Genomic DNA, 13,852 nt, shown 5'->3' on the forward strand with positions numbered 1-13,852 from the left:
AGCTGTTGGATTGCTACCTAACTATCAACGCAAAGGTTTATTAAATCGTAAATACAAACAAACCTGAAACTGAAAGAAAGAACTGCCATTTATATAGTGTCTTTCACAACCTCAGGATGTCTCAACATGATTTAAGCCAATTAAATATTTTTTGAAGTGAAGTTATTATTGTATGTAGCAACCATGGCAGCCAATTTGTGTGCAGCGAGATCTTACAAACAACATGATAATGTCCAGATAATCTGATTTTTTTTGGTGATGTTGTTTGAGGGATAAATATTGGGCAGAACAGTAGGGAGATGATTTTCTTCCAAAATAGTGTCATGGAATCTTTTATGTCCATGTGATTGAGCATAAGACCATAAGACCATAAGACATAGGAGCAGAAGTGGGCCATTTGGCCCACTGAGTCTGCTCCAGCATTCAATGAGATCATGGCTGATCTGATAATCCTGAACTCCACTTTCGTGCCTTTTCCCCATAACCCTTGATTCCCTTACTGATTAAAAATTTGTCTATCTCAGCCTTGAATATATTTACCGACCCAGCCTCTACAGCCCCTCTGCAGTAAAGAATTCCACAGATTGACTACCCTCTGAGAGAAGAAATTCCTCCTCACTTCTGTTTTAAACAGGCGACCCCTTACTTTGAGGTTATGCCCTCTCTTCCTAGGCTCTCCCACATGGGGAAACAGCCTCTCAGCATCTGTCAAGCCCCCTAAGAATCTTATATGTTTCAGTAGGGTCACCTCTCATTCTTCTAAACTCCAATGAGTACAGGCCCAACCTACTCAACCTCTCCTCATAAGGAAATCCCTCCGTACCTGGGATCAACCTAGTGAACCATCTCTGGACTGTCTCCAATGCCAGTATATCTTTCCTTAGATAAGGGGACTAAAACTGTTTACAGTATTCTAGGTGTGTTCTAACTAGTACCTTGTATAGCTTTAGAATGACTTCTCTTTTTTTTTTACTCCATTCCCTTTGAAATAAAGGCCAACATTCCATTTGCCCTCCCTAGTACCTGCTGAACTTGTTTGTTAGCTTTTGGTGATTCGTGCACAAGGACCCCTAAATCCCTATGTTCCGCAGTTTTCTGCAGTCTTTCTACATTTAAATAATATGTATCTCCTCTATTCTTCCTGCCAAAGTGCATAACCTCACATTTTCCCATGTTATATTCCATCTACCAAGTTTCTTCCCCCTCACTTAACCTGTCTATATCCCTTTGTAGACTCTTTGTGTCTTCCTCAGCACATGCCTTCCCAACTATTTTTGTGCAAACTTCGCGATAGAACATTCACTTCCCTCATCCAAGTCATTAATATATTGTAAATAATTGTGGCCCCAGCACTGATCCCTGTGGCACTCCACTAGTTACAGGTTGCCATCCTGAAAATGTCGCCCCCCCACCTCATCCCAATTCTCTGGCCTGAATTTTCAGTTGGCGGACGGGCTCGGCAAGAGTGGGCGGGGGCGGAAACAGAGCCACCCTCCGCCTGCGATCGGCTCCGCACCACCATTTTACTTGGGTGAACCAATTAAGGCCCAGCCATTGGAAGGTGCGAGCCATAGTACTCAGCGCTATGTGGGCAGGGGGAGGAGGGAGAGTCAGGGACAGTGCTCCTTTGCGCATGTACACGAAAGAACATTTCAATCTCCCTGAGGCAAGAAGCTGCCTCAGGGAGATTGAATGGATTTTTTTACAAAATAATTAAATGGATTAATTAAAAATTTAATTAAACATGTCCCCTGATGTGACTGTGTCACGTGAGATGGGACATGTTTTTATATTTCAGAGAATTTTTTTATTTAATTAATACAAACTTTTGGAAACCTCATCCCGCTCGTGGATGAGATTTCCTAAAAAGCGTGAAGGCTGCTTGGCCTTTTCGCCTGCCCATCAATCTTAAGGTTGGACGGGCAACGTAAACAATTACATTTATTAATCTGTTAATGGCCTTAATAGGCCTATCAGTTATCGACGAGCGCGCAGCCGACTCCGGCATGTGCCCGCAGAACGAGACAGCGCGATGTTGTTGGGACACATGCCCAACGTCATCGCACATCATCTTACGCATCAGCGTGTCAGACCCGTTCCCGCACGCCGACTGAAAACATCAGGCCGTCTTCTATTGGTTAGCCAATCCTCTATCCATGCTAACAAAATACCTCCAACACCATGGGCTCTTATCTTATTAAGTAGCCTTATGAACGGTACCTTATTGAATGCCTTTCAGAAATTCAAACATATTACATCTACTGGTTCCCCTTTATCTTACTTGTTACCTCCTTAAAGAATTCTAATAAATTTGTCAGACATGATTTCCCCTTCATGGAGCCATGCTGGCTCTGCTGGATTATATTATGTATTTCCAAATGCTCTGCTATTACGTCCTTTATAATAGACTCTAACATGAACAGGCTGGTCCTTTGTTCAAAGTTTGACCCGAAAAATGGCATCACTGACAGCACTGCACTGAAATGTCAGCCTGGATTATGTGCTCCAGTCTCTGCAGTAGGGTGCAAACCCATGACCTTCTAACTCAGAGGCAAGAGTGCTACAAATAAGCAACAAAGGACAAAAATTGGTATCCTTAAAATTTGCCATGACGCACAACCCTTTAAGTAATGTCATTTTTAATGAAGGAGATCTACTGTCCTGACCCTTTTGTGGCCTATATGTGACTTCAGTCCCACATCATCTTGGTTGATTCCTAACTGCCTTCTAAAATGCTTCAAAAGCCACTCAATTGTACCAAGGATGGGAAATTAATGACTGATACCAACAAGGTCCACATCCCAAGAATTAGTATTTTACATAATTATTTTTTCTCCGCCTCTTTTAGCATGTCTAATGGAAGCATACATTGATTGCATTTTGATTGACAATAAACTACATTTGCTCATTTTAGTGACAAAGTAAATGTAGCATCCCACAAAGTTCTATTTTTCTCAGTCCTACCATTGTAACTGAATAACATATTCTAGAATTGTGAAAAACTAACATCCTGAACAAACTATTCTAGGTTTATTGGATGTGATATGTTTTGTCATTGCAGCAATGCTTCATTACTAAGATCAGCAACTTCAAAAATGTTTATGAAATCCTGTGTGAAGTTCAGTTTTGAAAAGGGCAATTTATATTATGTTGCTGGGAAATATTAATACTTTTGAAATTCTGCCAAGTTGCATCCGGAAAGGGCTGCTAACTTAATTGCTTTGTTCTTGAGGCCATTACAATTGTCTTCAATTTGTACTTTAAAAACAAAATGGAGATAAAAAAAAGCAATGTCACTCATCTTTCTTCAATAATACCTTTAATAAATTGCTCAGGATATTCTGCAAGGTCAGAAACTCTCTGCAATTGGATTTTTCAAAGTATTTCCTTGTCTGGTAGGATGTTCTTTGATGGCAATTTCTCAGGTTCATAGGTGGGGAGATGTTACTTGTATATTAACTGTTTTTAATTGGATGAAGGTCGTGGAAATTATGTAGGAATTCATTTGGGCTCCTGTAATTAGGAACTGGGGTTTGGGTTTAGGAGGTCAATTCTTGTAATGTGGATAAATGCTTATACAAGTATATAAAGATTGGCTCCTATCTTAGCCTTCACCACTGGGATTTCTGGAAAGTAACAGGAGAGACCGAGAGAGAGAGAGAGAGAGCATTCCTCTGGGGAATCCTATGTATTGGGCTGCAAAATGAGGGATACTGAGTTCATGGCCAAAATCTCAGCTGTGACCCCAAGAAGTGACAAGAACCAGAAAGGAAAGTCACCTTGTGCACCTCCTGATTGTTAGAACAGATCATTGACTCTTTGCTTATGGATAGCGTTGCATAAGATGATCAAGAAAGGGATCGGCAAGATTTTTAAAAATTGATTATAATTACAAAGCAGTGTCAACTATAAAATGTTTGTTTTTATTTGGAGTCGTGATTGAAAATTGTTTTTGAAAAATGTTGCAAAGGTTCCCACTGCTCGACTGCCCATCACAGGATATATTTGACACTGTATCCAACAGGGCTTTTGTGCAGTGGAGTTTTCAGAAGGAGGTAGTACTGTACTTCGATCTTACAGGAACTGAGCTTGCCTGAAGCTTCACTTTGGAAAAACCATTTTAAAATCTACATCAATCTGAGGCAAGGAATTGTGATTAAACAGGACTTACTGGCTTCCTGCATTATAGTCTAAAGCTCACAATCTATTCTTCTGAGATTCTGGCTGTTTGTAGCTGTACTGTTCAAAACCTGGGAGAATTTTTATTGCAATTGACTGAACTGCTAGACATTTCAGGAACTGGAGCAAAAATCAATACTGAAAGGTTATTTATTTATCTGGCAAATAGTAATTGATCTAGTGGCCAGGTAATATTTTAATATATTGGCTCAGTAGTAAACAGCTATTTACTGTTTAAAAATAAACATACTTAGAATGAATGCAAGATAATGCCTAGCTAGCAGTCATTTACATGCCAATAATTTAATTCTGTGCTTCTGAGGATATCATAAACTTTCAACGTGAAGCTTGAACAATTTGTAAATGACACCAATGTCTGTGATTGAATTTCAAACAGAAAATGTTGGAAGCACTCAGTAGGTCAGGCAGCATCTGTAGAGAGAGAAAGAGGTTTATTAGCCGATACATAGAAAACAAGAGCAGTGAGGTTATGCTAAAACTGTATAAAACACTGGTTAGGCCACAACTCGAGTACAGTGTGCAGTTCTGGTCACCACATTATAGGAAGGATGTGATTGCACTGGAGAAGGTGCAGAGGAGATTTACAGCTGCCTGGGCTGGAGGGTCTGAGCTATGAGGAAAGATTGGATAGGCTGGGGTTATTTTCCTTGGAGCAATGAAGGTTGAGAGGAGACCTGATAGGGGTGAATAAGATTATGAGGGGCATAGATAGGGTGGACAGTAAGGCACTTTTTCCATTAATAGAGGGGTCAACAACCAGGGGGGCGTAGATTTAAGGTAAGAGGTAGAAGGCTAAGAGAGGAGTTGAGGAGAATTTTTTTCACCCAGAGGGTGGTGGGAATCTGGAATTCACTGCCTGAAAGGGTGGTTGAGTCAGAAATTCTCATAACATTTAAGAAGTATTTAGATATTCACTTGCTTTGCCGTGGCCTCCAGGGATAAGGGCCAAGCGCTGGAAAATGGGATTCGTGCAGTCAGAGCTTTGTTGACTGGCACGGACACGATGGGCTGAATGGCCTCCTTCTGTGCTGTATACATCTATGAGTCTATGAGAGACAGAGCTAATGTTTCAGGTTGATGGCCTTTCATCAAGGAAAGCACAATAATAATGGTGCTGATGGAGGAACTACAGGAATAAGGCACCAAATGTACTTTACTGAAGTATACAGATAGGCTTTGAAAATGATTAACAAAAATAGACTATGTATTAGATATTCTGCGAATGTTAGATAATATATTACAGTTTTCAAGGAAAAGTAGATTTTTTTTTTCATATGTGGTCATCTCTTTGAAAGCACTGGCCTGAACATTGGATTAGACCACTGTCCTTTCACGACCTGGTTCTGGGGTTTTCTGCTTTTTGGGAATTGTATGAGTCCTGAGTGAAATGTATTTTATATTCTCAATCAAGTTCCCTTCAGATGAAAACCCCCCCAACTCAGAGGGCTAAGTTGATACTCATTTGCAGAAAGTTCATAATTATGCTTGTTTGGAAATGTAAGTATAATACTGCTGTAATCAGGGTATTGAGACTGAAGCACATTAATGGAACTGTGCAGAAGAAACATTCCCTTTCACGTAAAAGCCCAATAAAGCAGCAATGGCTGCATCACCATGAAACCTGGCTTCATTTTCATCAATAAATTACCCAGCCTGTGTAATAGGAATCAACATCGACATGAATCAAACACATAGCAGGGCCATTTGTTATCTCAGTTGATTAAAAATGGAGACCCTCCTGGCCCAAAATTGCCTATATCTTTTCCCTCCAACGTATGAGTTTGTGGACAAAAGACAAGTACTTGTTGGAGCTGTTCATCTGCACACATGAGAATGCTCTAGTTTACCAATGTGAATTTGATTGCAGAATGTAGATTACAGATTTCATCCCAAATGGTGTATAAACTATCCTATTCCTGGCCTAATTGTGCTTGTAACTGAGATTCAGTGCAAACTCTTTCACTGCAGTTTGAGTCAGTCTAAAAGGGCACCACAAAAAGAAACTGTAAGAATATGCTCTAAATCTCTGTCAACAGAAACAAGCAGAACGAAAAAGGTTTAAAAGCAAACTTCAGATTCTAAATTGTCAGCAGAAAAAAGCAGAACAAAAGTGTCTTACCTAAAATAAATGTAAGAATGTCTCGCACTGAGTCAACTGTTATTGGTTGTGGTCAATGATCTAGCATGTTCTTTCAATCTCTGCTTTAATTAGTGCTTTGGGCCCTGTTTTGGCAGAGCATTGGATCAGTCAATGTACACCTATTACACTTCTGAACATAGAAGCCCACATCTCAAACACAAAAGAGGGAATTTTATGGAACTCATAAGAGTGGAAAACATGACGTGTATTAATGAGGCAGGATGCAAAACTTTGATTTTCCCAACAGTTTGAGATGTATCAATAAAGTTTGTGGTGTGTCGAACATTACACCAACCTATGGTGGGTTTGCTTTTGTAATACATTTGCAGTCCATGAATACTCATTAACCTGAAACAGTTTTCAATAAGGTCCTACCCTCTAGTTAAAGTCAGGCGTGCATGGAGATCCTGAGACACCCGGTTCATAATTGTTTAAAGGTGGCTTGTGTTCTGGTGCAGCGATGTGCAGTGGAGGAAAGGGAAGGTGGAGAGAGGGTGGTGTTCAGATGCAGGGAGGTGCAGTGGAGGGAAGGGTCCAGTGTCCTGGGAGTGGTGGTTCATTAAGGGGTTGGGGCAGGGGTGGTTCAGGACAGGGATTGAAAGATGGATAAAGGGCCTAATGGGTGGCATTGGTGATATCATTGGTGGGTCCTAAGGGTCGAATTGAGGGTGCTGGATGGTGGAGGGAAGAGTCACAGTCAAAGGGGAGAGTTGTATTCAGTGTGGGGGCAGGTCCTGTGTCAGGATTGGATATTAGATAGTATTATGTGCTGGGGCTCACAGAATGCTACACAGAGGTGTATAAAAGAGGTGACCAATGCCCTACTTAGCCATGCCAATGATATTATCCACTTCACCGCCGATGAAGACAGCCAGGCTACAAGGTCAAATGTGTTTGGTGTCATCTCTAGGTTTCTTCGAGTGCAAGATGTCATTGACTACACTCATGTGGCCATAAAAGCTCCATGGGAACAGCCAGCTGCATTTGTAAATCATAAAGGGTTTTACTCCATGAACATACAACTGGTGTGCGGCTGCAGCAGAAGAATAATGCAGGTCTATGCTCATTTCCCAGGGCGCTGTCACGATGAATACATCTTTCACAACCCACGGCTCCCGGAGCTTTTTGAAGCCCCCGCCCAGGTTGATGGATCCTCGGTGACAAGGACTACCCACTGGGAACATGGCTGATGACACCAGTGAAGTATCCCCAGAGTCAGGCAGAGGAGCTGGACAATCGAGCTCATGCATCTACCAGAGCCATCATCGCACCACCTTCTGCTGCCTTGACCATTCTGGAGGAGCTCTGCAATATGTATCCCAGAGGATTCCATGAACTGTTGTGGTCTGCTGTGCACTGCACAACCTGGCGCTGCAAAATGGACAGCTGTGGCAAGGGGAAGAGCATGAGGAAGATCAGCCGTCCTTAGATAATGAGGATTTGTCAGAGCATAAGAGGCTACAAATCTAAATGAGCCTTTCATGGATACCATGGCCACAGGGGTGGGGGTTCATGCAAGGGATGCCAAGGACAACCTGATTTACATGAGGTTCGCACAACACTGACACTTCTGTATGACCATCGCTCCATAGCCTGACCACCATCGCCTTCCTGGGGTGTGGACCTAACCCTGCCATCCTCCCTTGCTGAGTTAACTCTAAAGCTGCAGTCTCTGCCACCTGGAACAGAATGGAGAGCTGGACTTTGTCACACACACTCACTAGCGAGTGCTGGTATCAAGCACATCTTAGGGGTGTGTGGACATCCATGTAACAGCCAAGCCTTCCCCAGTTATTCTGACCCAGCACCATCATTCAATTGTTTTGAACGCAACTGCACCTGGCTCATTTATACCTGCAGAGAGTAAAGTGGGCCAATATCCTCCAGGATGCAACGATGGAGGTTCATTTGTGCCTGAATTTAAAGACGTGTTCTGCAGAATAACCTTCACAGAAATAACAATTCACATGTATATTCAATAAAGAATGCACAAAAATGGAACATCCATTCAGGAATACTGCCTGTGTCCCTATCTCCTCTCTAGCCTTTGCATTGTTAGAAACATGGGGACAGGCCCCCAAAAGTCTCAATAATTACAAATGATTACAGAAAACAAATTATATCATGCATATTTTGGTAAATGAGGCATACATTAAAAAATCACTCATGCCACCTTTTTCAATTTTTTTTCTCTACATCTAGGTGCACCCTAACATCAGCAGCTGAGGTGGAAGCGGTCTGTTCAGCGTCATACCCCCTTGACTTGGATGACCATGGCATGCATCCTCTGGAGGCATGCGGCCTTGAGGGCTCCAGCCTACTTCGGGTCTCCTGCGCTGGTGCAATGGTGTCCCCCTCGGCCTCGCTTGCAGGAGCTGTTGGGGTCAATGGCACAAGGGATGAGGAAACGCCGCTAACCCTATAGCTGTCCTGAGATGAAGGTCCTGGGCAGCTGGCACACAGTCCTCCTAAATCTGCATACGCAATGGCACAAGCCTGTCTCCCTAAGGGGAAGGGGGTGTCCTTGAGGGAGGTCCAGGGCCTTGTCCCTGTCTCGCCGAACCACTGCTGCACTGAGCACACGGCTGGAGTGATGGAACGCAGGTCAGGGCACATGTGGATTGAATGCTTGATCAGGCTCTCCATTGGCGGTTGCCATCTTCTCCATGCATGAAGCCATGGGCACAAATGCTGAGACTTGGTAGAACTCATGGCATGCATGGACTCCTTCATATCCCTGTCATCAGCCTCTGCTGCATGTCTTGCAGGCTTTCTGTGACTATGACAGTAGACCCATCATCAGTGTGGGACTCAGCAGGAACCTGAACACCAGCAGTCCTCCAATCGTCTGGAGCCACAGCTGTCACAACCTCCCTCATCCCCTGTGAGATGCTCACCAGATTTACTCGATGTGACCCTCTCCATGGACCATGTGGGTGTAATTGTGCTGGCGGAGATGGATAATGAGGCAGATGATAACGCATCCTCTGGGGCACTGGCTTCTTCATCTCCAGGGGTGCAGTCTTCTGGCTCCTCTCATGGCTGCAGCCTGTTCTTTGGATGGTGATGACCTGTAGTGGAGAACAAAAATAAACACATTAAGAGTCATCCCAGTTTGAGCACTTCACATTTCATCGTATCCATTCTGTTTGCCTATATGCCGGCACCAGGATGGCTGCCTCTTTCTCCTTACACCTGGCCGGTCCATTCCTGCCGTCTGTGACTGATGGTGTTCCCTCTTCCCCAGCGATCTCCATGTGAGGAGCCTCAGGTTTGGAGTTCCTCCTCTTGTTTGCCTCCTCTCATGGGAATTATGGGTCTGCTTGTCCTGAGTGACAAAGTGCGGAGTTAGTAACATGTCAAATGAAGTCTAACCATCTAGTCTTGCATGCATATAGGCCTGTCATTCACACATTGCACACACAAGCTGCATATCTAGCAGGCTTCAAGCACACACAATAGCAAACTTCCAGAGGCTCAATTGCCATGTGGCACTAAGGCATTTGTTCTTCTGACATTGCTGACCACTTGCACATATGCATTATTGCTGACCACACAAGAGACTCCTGTTTAAGATGTTACACTGGCACTTACCCTTGCAGATCAGAGCAGGCCACTGATCTGTTTGCTGTGCAGGACCCAAGTTCAGCGGGTGACCCCATGGTTGCTCACCTCCTCTGCCACGTCCATCCGCCCACCTTGGCCTGGCAGAAAGGCCTTATTATGTCATCTTCAGGAAAGAGCGCCTCCTACCTTTCCCTGACAGTCTGGAGGAGAACGTGCAGGGAGTCATCCCTGAACCATGGGGCTAGTCTGACTTGGCGGTCACTCATCTCTGCAAAGAATGTGACACTGTCAAGCTCTTTGATAGGCCGCATGCAGATGCAGCATTGTCAGCTGACAGCAGGTTTCACCAATGGACAGCTTCAGAGTTTCAATTATAATCTCATGGGAAAAGGAAAAAAGAGAGAAAGCGCAAGCAGCGCACAAGTTCCGGTTACATTGTTGACAAAATCCAAGCCAGAGAGATTAACACATCTGAATGGAAGATGTGGTGATCTTATATTTATGAAGACGCAGTCCTTTTCAATTTATGAGGCTAAACACTCAAGCTGGGAATTTCCAGCCTCACAGTGGGTGAGGCGGCGCCTCAGCCAGAAGCCCATTGACTTGCGGCAAGACCAGAAGATCCTGGCAGTGGGCGGGCGTGGAAAATCCCGCCTCACTCTTCTGCTTGTGTGTGCTGCACAATCCATCCTTTTTAATAAATACAGACTGGCTTTTCTATTTTATGTACTTCAGACACATTTTATGATCCATTTCTCTCTTTGCTGACCCCCAGCTCCCACTAAGGGTTTTTATCTTTCTGTGTCCTCACTTTAATTTGGAAGAGTAGGACAGAGTGAACCATGGGTTTGATCTGTGATTTCAACCGAAGCACAAGTGTTTCTCGATAATGAATTAATGGGAGCTAGGTTTGGTGGAAGATAAGGTGGTCTTCCATAATTCTCAAAGTGTGTGAGACAAAGCTAGGATTGAACAATTTGAGTTGAGGCATGTGACGTGAGTGATGTTTTATATCAAAGAGCCCCACTGTTGTCTTGGCATATTGCTGACGCGATGAGGTAACTATTAAATAGACATGTGCTGGGCAGCTGCAGGGATACCACTTGGTTCAATGAACCATCTTTCCATTGTGCTTAATAAAAGATGACAAATCTAATCCAATTGTGTTTTTTAAAAAAGTTATTTCCTTTGATGCTCCTGTGAATTTCTGTCACTTCTTGTATTTGTATACCATGAATGAAGCACTCTAAAACGGTGGCATTTTCCCAATTGACATACAGTGTGAAATTCTATTATTTTGGTTCTGTGTCAATGCATCCAGGTCATCTGACACATTTCTGCACTGTACATGAAAATGAGATTGAAATATACATTGATGATAGATGCAGTTTTTAACAGGATGAAGTCAACTGCGCCGCCCTCAATATAACATCAACTTGCATTTGTATAATGCCTTTAATGTACAAACCTTCCTGTGGTGTTTTGCAGATAGGCCTTTGGAAAACGGATGCTGGGAAACAGTAAAGGAGAGATGAGCAAAATCTTAGTTAAGGTGATGGATTTTGAAGAGATTTTTAAAAATCAATGAGAAAAAGTCAGATGGCTGACTGGATTTGCCACCAATAAAGATTTGCATTTATGTAGCACCTTTCATCTAATGATATGATTTTAGAATCAAGAGTATTGGTGGACAGATAGTACCGAGTCGTCAGGATTTCCTGACATGGGATGATTTTTGACATCAGGACTATATAGTGGCACCAGCGGGACTGAAGTAGCAATCCTCCCAGAAGTGGCCAATTAAGAGACTTTTGCCAGCTCTGCTGGCTCTCCACACTAATGACCCAATCGGCGCATTGACAGCTCTACAGCATTGGCAGTGCTACCAAGAGATGAGGCCAATGCTTATTCTGCAAGGGGAAAGAGAGGCTTTCTCACAAGGGAATTGGAACTTTTTTTCTTCCGGGGCCAGGCAGGTAGGCCCCAGGACGGAGAAATATTTCCAACGGCAACATCTGAGCTGTGGGGGTGGCCACTTCTGCTGGGGAGCTTCCTCCTTGGGCCATGGAGCCTCTGGATACAATGACCACCCAACACCGTGCACCCCACCTCCCCCCCACCCAACCCCCTTCTGAGAAGCCATTGACAGGCCACTTTCGTGCATCTAGCGGCCTGCCCCTGGCTGGAACAGGGGGAGGCCAGCCCGCTACGGACAAAATGAAGAGGGCCCAGAAAATGACCATCAATTATCCCTTTGATTATTTATGCTGGCCATTTGCTTTCAGTAAAATCCTCATCTAGTGTCAAGAAATAAGCTTATTGATCGACTAATAATTGTTTTCTGACCATATTCAATGTGGTACATTTGTTCAACATGAAATACTATCCACATCATAAAATATTTATCTGTTAAAATCTACTCTAAAAGGCTGGAAAGTTCACCAAATAAAGCATCATGATGCAACATTTTCTGGAAGGGCATGCCTACCCCAGAACTTCTAGAATAATAAATTATATGCATGATGTACAGTTTGACCACATTTTAAATTACCACTGCCCCACTAGATAACATGTAGGAAGGTTAGGGGAGGGTTATTGAAAGGAATGAGAAAGGGAGGTTCTGCATTTCACAGCCATAGCACCTCCCTCCCTCCCAGCCTCCCCATAAATATTTGGGTCTTTGAGTCTTATGGTTGAAAAATTTTCACTGTTTGTATGAATGACAAGAAGTTGAGTTGATATGGCGGAGCTAAAAATCTACAGGTTTGTTCCAAGTACTTGCTCCTTCTAGCTACTAGTTCTAGTTCTTAGTTGCTACTTCCTAGTTCCTAGTACTCACACTAAAATTGTATCCTTCAACAATGACCCAACAGAGTTTGAGAGCACCTCACACAGAAGCACTGCTTCAGATTTATCGCTCACACTTGTCCACCTATGTTGGCTGGAAACTGCACTACTCAATATCTACTGGGTGTTGCGGGATGCCTCAGCCTCCTTTAGCCCCAGCCTTTCCCATGATCTCTGCTGACCTCTGTCTAAATCTTTAAGAGTTTTCTCAGAAGAAAAGGGGGCATTCCAAGTTCAGGTCCACTTGCCTGACCCAGACAGATCTAGTGTGAAGCCCACTTTTGATCTTTCGATCTTCTTCTTCCTTAGAAGGGTCAGATTGGGATTGAAACATTAACTCAGTTTCTCTCCCAAAGAGTTTTTCCAGCACTTTCTGGTTTTATTTTGATCTCCTGAAGATTGGTATGGCTCAACTTGCTCAGTGTTCCTTCCTTCACTGGGTGCCAACCGAACCAAAGGAGTGAGCATTCCCTGCATTGCCCCTCACTATTACTTCTTCACAAGCATCAGATGGAGGTTCATACAAGATGAGTAGCCAACTGACAGAAATAGCAAAGAGCAAAGACTTAATGCAAATAAAGTTGTGCATAAAGAACATGAGGTAGAGTTTCCATTTTGGGTGAAACTGGCAATCAGGACACAAATTGCAGTGCAGAAATTGTAAACTTCAGGATAATCTGTTTAATTTTGTATCTGCACTTTTGTTGATATGCATGGGGAGAATTTTCACCCCATCGGGCAGGCCAGTCGGAAGTGGGTGCGGGCGGGTGCAGAGCCAATTGCCACCTGTGATCGGCTGCACGCTGCCATTTTACGTGGGCAGACCAATTAAGGCCTGCCCAGCATGACGGCGCCTGGTAGTGCTCAGCACTACCTGTGCAGGCGGGGGGAGGAGCGAGAGTCGGGGCCTGTGCTCTTTCACGCATGCGTGCAAAAGAGCGCAGAAATCTCCCTGAGGCACAGAATTGCCTTAGGGAGATTAAGTTCAGTTTTACAGTTGGGAAAAATAAAAAAGTAAAATTATTCAGACATGTCCCCTCATGTGACAGTGTCACATGAGCTGGGACATGTTTATGAATTTTCATAACATTTTTTATT

General features: G+C 43.5%; 2 long non-coding RNA genes across 2 annotated transcripts in view; one reads left to right on the forward strand and one right to left on the reverse strand.

Annotated features, from left to right (window-relative positions):
- The window catches only part of LOC121284653, a 180,763-nt gene that overhangs the window by 141,599 nt on the left and 25,312 nt on the right, over positions 1-13,852 (forward strand). The window lies entirely within an intron of this gene.
- Positions 3,314-9,637, reverse strand: LOC121284654. Its single transcript, XR_005944531.1, has 3 exons — positions 9,534-9,637; positions 9,238-9,411; positions 3,314-4,611 (listed from the first exon to the last, which is right to left on the reverse strand). It is a non-coding gene; the product is annotated as an uncharacterized LOC121284654 (long non-coding RNA).

This window comes from Carcharodon carcharias, chromosome 12 (genome assembly GCF_017639515.1).
Source record: "Carcharodon carcharias isolate sCarCar2 chromosome 12, sCarCar2.pri, whole genome shotgun sequence".
Lineage (NCBI taxonomy): Eukaryota > Metazoa > Chordata > Chondrichthyes > Lamniformes > Lamnidae > Carcharodon > Carcharodon carcharias.